At 36.9% G+C, this 12,168-nt stretch overlaps 1 protein-coding gene across 2 annotated transcripts in view; it reads right to left on the reverse strand.

Moving 5' to 3' along the window:
* Positions 1-6,199: 6,199 nt before the first annotated feature.
* LOC126234351 (recQ-mediated genome instability protein 1-like) overlaps positions 6,200-12,168 on the reverse strand; it is a 125,631-nt gene continuing 119,662 nt past the window's right edge. For both annotated transcript variants that reach the window (XM_049943039.1, XM_049943038.1), the window contains exon 9: positions 6,200-8,542. The gene's annotated coding sequence lies outside the window, so the exon portion shown is untranslated. The remainder of the gene's footprint in view (positions 8,543-12,168) is intronic.

Here is a 12,168-nt window from a genome sequence, read left to right on the forward strand (position 1 = left end):
AGTTCAGTTCGTAATCAATATTTGTTCAGTGGTAGTAGTGGTACAGTTGTGCCTCTAAAACAATATGATGTGATTAGTTGTTTAATGCGTTTTGTGGGTGATGCTTTGTGCACAACAATAGCTGAACAGAAGAACTTATATGCAGAACAGTTCCCAGCTTCTCATCCCGATTCAGCACCACGCTCCAGGGTTCGCAGTTGGCAGGATACTACATTTGACGAGGTAAAAACACTTACTGGAATGCTTATATTTCAAAGAATTCTTCACAAACCAGACCACAAGAGGTACTTTTCAAAGCGAGAATAAGTTGACACACCTTTCTTCAGGAAACTGATGAGTGAAAAGCTGTTTCATCTTTTATTGAAATTACTCTAATTTGCTGACAACACCTCTTATAACCCACTAGGCATTAACAACAGTAAACTATTCAAAATTCGCCCCATTATGGAGCACCTGCAGCGTAAATTCATATCAGTATATGTGCCAGAAATGAACATCACTGTTGACAAATCATTGATGGAATATATTGCCTCCAGAGCAACGAAGTGTAGCAGATTTGGCATCGAATTGTACGAACTCTGTGAAAGCAGCTCTGGGTATGTATGGGGCTTTATTGTTTACATTGGAAAGGACACTAATTACGGTAGCCACTATCCAGACGAAAAAACAACCTCTTGAATTGTTTTGGAGCTTGCACACGATCAGCTCGGAAAAGGCACTGCATTTATCTTGACAACTGGTACACCAACCAAGATTTGGTGGACAAATTAACCAGCAATAACACTGATGTCGGCACAATACGGCAAGACAGAAGACAGTTCCCTGACTTCGTAAAAAAGGAAAAACTAAAGAAAGGTGAGTACATAACACGGCACAGGGGCACGCAGATGGTAATGAAATAAAAGGACAAAAGAGACGTTGTTATGGTCAGCACCTTTCATGACGATACATTTTCAGACGTAAACTCGAAGAAGGGAATCGTTCAAAAGCCTCATATTGTCGTTGACTACAGCAAGAATATGAGGGGCACGGATAGGTGTGATTTTCAGTTACAAAGCTACCAGATGCCAGGAGCAGGCTGAAAAAATATTATCAGAAGCTTTTCCGCCACTTGTTGGACATTGCATGCTTCAATGCGTCGTTCACAAAGTAGAATGAGCTTCATGATTAGTTTTGGTGAACAGTTGACCATACCTTCACCACAATAAGAGACATCAGTAGAACACCCACCTCGAACACCGAAAGCAATGTACCTTACAGCCAGGCATTTTCCAGACCTTCTGCTGCTCACAATGAAGAAAAGACCAACAAGGAGGTGTGTGTTGTGCAAAGGCCTTCCCAAAGAGATTTCGTACTAGAATGCAAAGTTTGCATGTGTGCAGCACCTTGTTTCAAAATGTTTCAAACTGAAAACGACTTGTAATATCGTGAAAATACAGTTTTGTTAACTTCTGCAATATATTTTACTCATTGCCACTCAACAATAATGTAAATTCAACAACAAAAACATGAAGGAAAACATTTAAGCTTGAAAACAGTACGCAGCAAGGGTGCGCTGGCGCACGTTACCCACTGCGGAAGAGGCACACGTGCGTAAACTACCCACTTAACGGGTTAAAGTATCTATTTGGCTCTATTCGAAAATATGTTAGCAAAGCCAGTCCTTAATTAATTCCAAAGTAATTAACAGTTTTATCAAAAGTATTGTTTGTGTAACCATATATGTTAATTTCATGGTTTAAACAAATAATTTGGCCTAACTCTTGTAGTAGAAGAAACTGTTAAAATGAAGGAATTTTTCAATGTATCCAGTTACTTTAATGAGTTAAGTTTTAATTGTAATTTCTATAAATTAAACATTGAACACTGTGAAGTTTCAGTACTTATTATTGTGAGGATATATAAGGGCCCGATTTGTGGTCCCGCGACAGTCAGTCCACGGCTGAGTTTCAGATTAGAAACCTGTGTTGGTTAGAACAACAATAATGCATCAACTTAACTGTGGAATAAGTGTTACACAATTATGTCGTGTGTAAAAACAATGACAGTGTCTGCTCCGTATGTACCTTTCTATTGTTCAAGAACTGGGAACTTTGTGGTTAGATATTCAACAGTAAATTATTGTAGCAGTAAGTGGATGTTTGCCTGAAACCTATTAATGAGGCTTATTTGTAAAGAAATTTCGTGGGCCAAACAGAATTGTTCCGCAGAAATGTCTTTCGAAGATTTTGAAAAATGTTTTCTAACTAAATTTTGGTCTGAAACTGAGCAAGCACGAATTAAAAGTGAATTCTTGAATGGTCCTAGTTATAAAGAATCTGATGGGACAATGAAAGCTTATTGTGAGAAACTGTTACAGAAATTAATGCATCTAGATAGACCATTTGATGAGCTCATTCAAGTCAATGCATTAAAATGGTGACTTCCAAAAGAGTATAGGGGGGTCTAGTCTATTGGACCAGATGAGTCCATAGAACAATTCCTGAAATATGTGGACAAACTTGACAGAGCCTTTGAACAGAATAACAGATTTAATGTTAATCCCAATGACTTTGGAGGTTTGTCACAGAGAGGGTGGGGACCGAACTGTGGGAATAATAATAATAACCCTGTGGAGGCCCGGGAAAAGAATGGGCTGCCGGTATGTTCTGCCAGTCGTAAAAGGCGACAAAAAGAACAAACCACTAATAGGGCTAACCCCCCTTTTAGTGTGATTAGTTGGTTCAAGACAGAACTAATGAAGCCTCGGACAAGCACTGTCATGGGCGGGGACGACGCTTGAACCCTATGCCCGTTCACAATGGTAACGACACTGCTAGCCACACGGAAAATGATTTAAATCCAAATAGAGGTGTTTTGCAGGATATGCTTCCTGCAACCACTCTAGAAGGAAAACAAAGACAGAGGATGAGATGGCCAGATGAAGTTAACCGACACCTCATGTTCTGTTATTACCAAGCAACAAACTTAGGAACCAACACAACTGGATGCAGATCACATGTATACACAACATTTATTACCAGATACCCAGAATTAAAATTTTTAACAGAATGACGACTAGCTGATCAGATCCGTGTAATAATCAAAAATAACAGGATACCCCAAGTCAGAATTAGAAAATATCAAACAACAAGTACAACAAATACTGGAACAAAATAATGTGCAACCAGAAGAAGAAGAAAATACAGTAATGGACTCAAACATCCCAAAGCAAACAAACAAGGAATTCAAATTATGTATTTAAGAGGACAAGAGATCAAAGACATTTCTAATGACATCCGCCGGAATCAGAACCACGACGCGAACTGTAAACTGATCAAAAGTTATCTAGGAAAAAAGGGACATGAGAAAGTGGGATATTATTACAAAATTTACAAGGGGATTGTATTCAAGAGAAACAGTGTAGATAGTTAGGTTAGGTTAGGTTAGTGTTTAACGTCCCGTCGACAACGAGGTCATTAGAGACGGAGCGCAAGCTCAGGTTAGGGAAGGATTGGGAAGGAAATCGGCCGTGCCCTTTCAAAGGAACCATCCCGGCATTTGCCTGAAACGATTTAGGGAAATCACGGAAAACCTAAATCAGGATGGCTGGAGACGGGATTGAACCGTCGTCCTCCCGAATGCGAGTCCAGTGTGCTACCACTGCGCCACCTCGCTCGGTAGTGTAGATAGTGATGTATGGAAATTATGTTGGCATGATCATTAGATTGATATACTCATCAAATACATTCATGAAGGTATTGATCATTGGGGAATTCAGAAGTGTATCCAGAAAATCCACAAGAAAATGTATGCTTTAACAATATAGCCAGGAGAGTAAGAAAAATTTTGACAGCTTGTGACAGGTGCCAAAGAGTAAAAGTATCCAACCTAACTTGTAGAGGATTGATGCAGAACATCTTGCCAAAAGAACAAGAGTTAGTTGTTGTGGACTTATGTGGAGCATTACCCAAGACCAAAGGAGGCTATTGCTACATCTTTGTTATGGTTGAAGTTTTTTCGAAACTCATTAAGTTATACCCTCTTCACAAAGCAAACATAATAGCATTATTTCAAAAAACAGAGGAGATTATTTTGGCAGGGCAGGAAAACCTCAGAAAATTTTATCAGATAATGGGACTCAATTTACTTCTGGACCATGGAAAGCTTTTATTGAAGATGAAAGGATAAACCACATTCTTATTTCATCCTATCATCCATCGGGAAACCCTTCAGAGAGGTACACGAAAGAAATTGGGTGTTTCTTTAGAACATACTGTAATACTAATCATGTTATTTGGATTGACTATGTTGAGAAATTCGAAGATGTTATGAACAGCCTGCAGCATTGCCCAACAGGTTTTTCGCATTATGAAATACAGTATATTAGCAAACCAACACATTCAATTTCCCAGTCTGCAAACCATAAAGTACTCAAGAGAGAGAGGGAATTGTAAGAAAAAGCATGAAATCTCATGGTGACATAAGGAAACGTAGACATTACAAAAGATTGAACCCTACACAATTTAAAATTGATGACTTAGTCCTTGTTAAAACACAAGAGAAAACTAAGGCCATCAGTGGTGAATTAAAAAAGTTTTTAGACATGTACATTGGACCTTTCAGAATTCAGCACAACCCACATCAGAATGCTTACCGTCTAGTCTACCCAAGTTCTGGCAGACTGTTTGGCCTACAAAATGTGACCGAACTGAAATTGTATAAAAAATGTACAAAAATATTTTATACTAGATGTTTATAGAAATTTTAAATGCTTTCATGACGTATTTTTACCAGGATATATTTATACTATGTTATGTTGTACATATTTGTTCCTCAGGGGAAGCATACATTCTTTGTATACTAAGTGTTTGGCAAACACTAGGTCCCCTAGCTGTGCAGTTGCTGTGGTTCATTTTTGTATTCTGGCATTGCATCATATACTTATTCTGTAACGCTGTATAATCAATTATCTCCAACTGTCACTCTATCCCCTCTTTGCTTCAAGAATTTTTTTTAAAATTAATCTTACTTTACAACAAATTTTTTAGAATAATTAGAACCTTGTGCAATTACATGTAAAAATTTCTGTGGGCCCGTTTTGTCCTCGACAACCTGCCCACAAAATGTACCGAGCCCTCATTCACTCATTCCTAACTGGACTTGACCACTGTATTACTGTGTACTCATAGCGGACTGTGCTATTGCTGCCTATGGTAGCCAACAGTGTACAGGAAAGCCACACCGAGTATCAGATAGGGACTGAAAATGAGAGTGTGCCACTGAGGTGTACCAAACTTCAAGAAAGAAGACACCAATCCTCAAGAAAAGAAGACACTGACGATATTGTGTGGGTTTGTAAAGTAGGAGCATGATTCCTTCCGTGTTTCGCATGGAAGTGATGACGGGAAAGGGGGGGGGGGGGGGGGGAGTTTGTGTAACAGGCTATATTAGGTCATGTGGCGTACCCAATACAGCAGGTTTCGTAGTATGTGATACATGCTAAAACAGATGTGGGTAGTGTGTAAGGACACTTAGTGAATAAGGTCACTCAGTGCAATAGTGTGAAATACTTATGCTGGAAATGTTAAACTGTGTCACAGACCAATTAATGTATGATCTTAATCAGCTAAACCAATGTAGAGTCATTATCACTCTGATGTGTATTTTGGGATGTTTCGAAGAGAAAGAACAAGTTCTGGGATCAGTGTTAATTGTTTATAAATGTTAGTAACCTTTTTCATTCAGTTTCGTAATTATAATTCAATTAGTAAAATTCATTGTTTACCATAATGCAAATTAACTGTGTAAACCATTAATTTTGGAAAAGCTTAATTTATTGTCTTTGCAAATCAGAACAACATATTCTTACAGAAAACACCAACTACAAATGTGTAATTAAACTTGTAATTAATGTTTCTGGATCATTATATAGAGAAATTCAGAACAATGTCCACATATTACGAAAACTAGAGAATATTCGTTTAAACAGGAGACATAAACTGATCCAGAAAGACAATTTATATCTTAAATAATGTTAGAAGAGCGATTCATTAATTTTTTGTAACACGATTTAAAGATTTTGTGACATACATAATTATTCCGCATTTTAGCCTTCAAATGTTGTAAAAAGTAATTTTGAACATTTGAATTGTAATTTTGATGTTGTAGAAATATTACCAGCTCAAAATTGTTTCATAAAATCGCATAATTAATTAGATTCGAGAATGTTCTGAACTGAATAATAAGAACTTAATTGTTAACTGGAAGTATGTTTCAAAATTGCACTTGTAAAAGATTGTTAATTTCTGAAATATGCATTATCATTGTACTCATTTTAATTTCCAGTAAAACCCCGTAATGCCAGTTTTTGCTGGATTAACTTATTGCAACTATAACACCAAACATGAAATAACATAATAATGTCAAAGAACATAATTGTTAAAACATGTATAAATACACTTTGTCCAAAGCCTTGGAGGGAGTGCAGTTGGAGTACTATCTGGTGTGTTCTGGTTCCTGGGAAGTCGTGACAGTCAGCTGTTGTATATATGTGTGTAATAAAGAAGTGTTGTCAATAGATTAATTCGTGTACGTCTGGTAGTGACCCAAGACTTTCTGCAGCAAAGTTATCACCTCCAAAAATGTAAAACATGGTACGATCAGCTGTACAATGTTCAACCTGAATTGATGGGATTGCTATGTTAGATTTGATGAATGGAGCTGTTAGAAGTTACTTTAGATTTGATGTTGGTGCTGGGTTTCTGGACCTGGTTACATTTTAAATGGTTTGATGAACTGAGATAGTTACATTTTAGCAGGCACTTCACTGCACAAGCATAAACAGAAAACTGCTACATTACGATTTGTATGTAATGTTAAATGTATTTGGACTGCCATTTGTTGCCTCATGAGGTAGTCATCTCTTGAAACAAGCTGCAATACTAAAATAACTGTGACTGGTAGCATTTGCTGAAAAACAGACATACCTGAGACACAGCCAATATGGCTTCAAACTGCTCACAATTCTTATGCACATAGGACAATAGAATGTAAATTCTACTGCCGATTGCAACTATATGGATAGTATATACAACTACATTATATCAAAACCCTAAAATGAACCTGATGTAACACACAGTAATATACTATACTACGCAACTCCAAGAGCTAGATCTGTATGACAAATACTTCAAAGACAAATGTCAACTATACAAACTGGCCATATTTTAATGTTAGCCAGTGGTATAGATCTAATTACTGACACCTCAGTTCGTGTGGCACACAATATAAAGAGAATGGAAGTATGACAAAATAACTGAAATTATTAGTTTGCTTGGGAATCTTGCACCAGAAGAGCACTGAACAAACACAGTGGAGAATTTTTTTCGTAAGTAGTGATAACAAGAAAATATTCCAGAAGGATACGGAGACTGTAGTTCTTAACGAATGACAGAAAGCTAAAGTATTACCAACATGTAACATTGCGAAATTTTGTGTAAAGTCATCAACACTTACATAAAGAGGACCTTATCAGTGAGCTAAAAATTTCAATTAATTTCATTCACTGTGGATTTATACTGCCTGTATCAACATGTGTTTCAGACTTTTGATGGTGACTGGTTACTCATGAGACTAGTCATGGCTTTTAAATAAAAAGATAAAAAAGAATAACAGTATGTTAACATACATTTCTGTATGCAGATGTAATACCCGAATATGAGCACTCCATGCTTGAAACATACACAAAATAAACTAATATTATTTATAATGTAAATGCTTCACTGCAAGTAAGTAATATTTATTATGTAATGGTCCCGGTGACCGGAGTATACTATACTCAATGTTTACTGAGGAATACTCTGCTAAAGACTGACAGATGCACAACTGGGGAAGCATTCTGAACATCAAAATTTACGAATTAACAGTTTCTTCACAAAGCACAATATGAAATGAAGTTTCCAAAATCTAGATCTTCAATACATTTTCAAATTTGTGTTTCTGTCAGCATTTTCCCATTAGCTTTTGTTACAGAAGTTGATATATATATATATACATGCTCTTCTTCTGTCCCGCATATAGGTAATCATCATTTCATTACATATGATCATAAGACACCATAAACACTATAAATGTTGACAGTAATTAACTGTTACTTTGAGAAGTTTCAATTTAAAATTGTGGCTGTTGGTATGATGATTCATGATGCACTACACCACTTCTAGCACCTCATGAGTCGTGCTCCTGATGCAGCCTATTCTTTCACTACATTCAAGAGTCAGTTCCAACTAACTCATTCAACACTTTTCTAACATAAAATCTATTTATGTCAAAAAAACTCTTGAAAGTTAATACTCTTAATTATGTAGAATGCATATGACAGCTGAAAAATCCACAAATTCAGATGTAGCGTAACTACTTCCATCTCCAACATACACTTGAATGGATATATTCACTTACGTACTCTTGTTTAAAAGTGAACCTCTTTGTGATTTCTGCTGCCCCTTCTTCTTTTTGGCGACACTACAGAACTTGTTTCACTGCTTTCTTCGAGAAGAAGTATCTGGAACAGATATAAGAAAATTAGTCAACTTCCAGACTCTGGACAACATGCAAAAAATGAAGACAAGCAATCAATCAACTTAGTAATGGGAACAACCAAATGAATACAATCAATTCAGTCAGTTTTAGTTTTGTGTATTGCTTGTATTATTATTGATTATTTATTTCGAGTGAAACCAGTATGTGGTAGCAACCAAATGAAACCATTCCACTTTTTGCCATTGTCAAGTTGTTACTGCCTGTCATCACTGTTATTGTCAGTCTGATATTTGTTTTTGATTTAGATTTAGTGCCAAAAAGTTGCTTTCCGTTAAGTTTTTCATCCATGTTTATGAATTGGTATTTGAATTGGTATTAATAGTGTAGGAATGGGAGAAATCATGACTAGATAAACAGTTATCCTCAAGATAAATTCAATGCAAGATATAGCACAGTATATTCCGAAACTCTATTAATTAGGAGCAATTCAAAGAAAATTAATGACTGCCAAGATATAATTCTCATGAAAAAAATGCTTCTGACAACTGACAGTATACGCTTAAAAAGTGAGTTATTTAACCACTATGAGGGTTTAAAACAAAATTATCTCATATGCTTCCTGTTCATGTCACTGCAGCATTTACTGAAAGACGATTACCAGTAAAGAGTGCAAACCACTGCAAAGAGATGCACAGAGCTTCAATAAATTCAAATAAAAAAGTAATTGTTCATTTACTTAAACATAAATGTATAATGTAGTACCAGCTAATGACTCTTTAAAATTAATCAAAAATCCATACGTAACACCAGAAGTGCATAAATTCGTATTTAAGTAAATAAATGCATAAGTTTTGAAAATATTTTATTTTTGGAAATATATTTTTTTATTCATCTCTCCCTGAAATATGTTACACTGTTCGCCTTTAAAAATTTAGCAACCGGTTCATCTATAACCGAAGTGTCTGAAAAAGTACACAAACCCAAAGGCTCTCTCCATGGTGATGGGAGTTTGCCTTTGGGTGTCTGTATAGTTGCATGTGTGTGAACAACACTCTTCTGTTACACATTTCTATGTTCCACGCATCAATCTGCTATAGGTGAGCAGCTGCCTTTCTGTTTTTTGATGTACTCTCCACCCAGAATTTCAGATATTTACCATGAAATGTATAATTGCATACTGTCACCATGCTTTTCACTCAGACAATATCCCTGAGTGGGGAATGGTGCACTGGTACAAATGTATGACAACACTATAAATGCAAAAGCATTTAACTCCCATACATTTATGAAGGACCTGTAGTTAAGCAGAGATCAACATTGTAAAAGAGGCGAGGAGCAGTCTTCAAAGGCGGTGCTTTGTACAGGCATTCATGTTCACGCAAGAGAATAAATAAATTAATAAATAAATGAAAATAAAAAAATGAAAATTACACCAGCAAAAATAGTGTGCGCGCAAACTGTAGTGATGAAATCACAAAGTTAAATGATCATGTAAGTAGCCTTTGACTAACCATTAAGGTCGTATTGAGCCAAAAAAGATGTATTTGAAAAGCGAACCGTCATCATCACGAAAATCACACACTTCCACATGATCACCAAACTCTCCCAAATATGAATACTAAAAACACTAACGTCTGAAATTTGTGAACCATTATCACCACAAAAATTGTGTACATTTTGAGGGTGACAGTCAAACTCTTCCACACAACTGTGTACATTTTGAGGGTGACAGTCAAACTGTTCCAAATAAGTAGACTGCAATTACAAAAGATGGTTATAAACATGAAAGTTCAAAGTGTGATGGCAACAAACTTATAAACAATGCACTGGCAGAACAAATGAAGCAACAGTGGGAGATACTGACAACAGAATCAAGAATAAGAATCCATCATGTAAAACTACAGTAATAATGTCGCGTGACAAGGGCCTCCCGTCGCGTAGACCGCTCGCCTGGTGCAAGTCTTTCAACTTGACGCCACTTCGGCGACTTGCGCGTCGATGGGGATGAAATAATGATGATTAGGACAACACAACACCCAGTCCCTGAGCGGAGATAATAAAATAGTCTCTGAACAGACTATGTGAAAATGGAACTTCTGGAACTAGGGAAATGATACAAGCAACAGAGACACAGTAAGTAACTGATATGTTAGCAGAGAACCATGACCACAATGTTATGCTTCCTCCACTGTGCCACTACCATTGCATTGCCATCAAACTTGTCTTAGCTCAAAGAAAAGCATATGTTGCCAAGCGAAATACAACCTTTACATTGTGAGGCACAGAGAGGCTGACACACGAATAACAGCAGAAAACTGGAAGAACATTATGAACCACATGCGGAAAGAATTTACAAGGTCAAAATAAAAGAAGGCATACAAGAAGACTCCATACGTAATATTCCATATTCTTTATCAGACAATGAAGACAGCAGCAAAAAATGGTTCAAATGGCTCTGAGCACTATGGGACTTAACATCTGAGGTCATTAGTCTCCTAGAACTTAGAACTACTTAAACCTAACTAACCTAAGGATGTCACACACATCCATGCCCGAGGCAGGATTCGAACTTGCGACCGTAGCGATCGCGCAGTTCCAAACTGAAGCACCTAGAACCGCTCGGCCACACCGGCCGGCGAGGAGGACAGCAGCAGCAAAGGTATCAAAGTCTGTGTGCGGGTCATGACGAGAAATAATTAATCAGATGATGATGAGCTTGGGGTTTCCGTTCTCCCACATGAAAAATAAAGATAACTTCTTCATTCAATGTTTAGCATGTAACACTTGTGCATTTTTCTGTAATTTGTTAATGTCACAAATCTATTCATGAATGTTTCTGTAAGGAGGCAAACTCAGCTATCACATGAGAAAAAACACTTGTTGAAGGAACACATCAATCAGTAGAATGCTGCCAACAAGAATGCTGCAATGAAACATGCGGCACTGTATGACTCTGTAGCTCTGGCTGCCCCAGGGCCGAAGGGGAACCCTGTTACCAAGCTCATCAGCCCACCAGTCTCTGATGACCCACTGCACTTCTTTTTCATTTGTTTTATTTACATGTCAAGTTCCATAGGACCAAATAGAGGTACAAATCTCCAAGGTCATGGAATGTGTCAGTACATGAAATTACAACATAAAAGTTATAACAGATAAAAACAAAATGTTTATGAACCTGAAAAAAAAAAACCAATCGATAAGTTTAAGTAAATGCAATCAACAATACATGAAGCATCAGCTTAATTTTTCAAGGAACTTTTCGACAGAATAGAAGGAGTGACCTATGAGGAAACACTTGAGTTTCAATTTGAAAGCGCATAGAATTCTGCTAAGATTTTTGAATTCGAGTGGTAGCTTATTGAAAATGAATGCAGCAATAAACTGCACACCTATCTGCACAAGAGTTAAGGAAGTCCGATACAAATGCAGGTTTGGTTTCTGCCGAGTATTAACCGAATGAAAGCTGGTTATCCTTGTGAATAAGCTAATATTGTTAACAAGAAATGAGAGTAAGGAATATATAATTAAGACGTCAATGTCAAAATACCCAGACTCGTGAACAGGGGTTGACAAAAGGTTCATGAACTTACACCTCTTATTGCCCGAATTGCCCATTTCTGAGCCAAATATATCCTTTTAGAATGGGAA

The sequence above is a fragment of the Schistocerca nitens genome, chromosome 2 (genome assembly GCF_023898315.1).
Source record: "Schistocerca nitens isolate TAMUIC-IGC-003100 chromosome 2, iqSchNite1.1, whole genome shotgun sequence".
In the NCBI taxonomy this organism is placed as follows: domain Eukaryota; kingdom Metazoa; phylum Arthropoda; class Insecta; order Orthoptera; family Acrididae; genus Schistocerca; species Schistocerca nitens.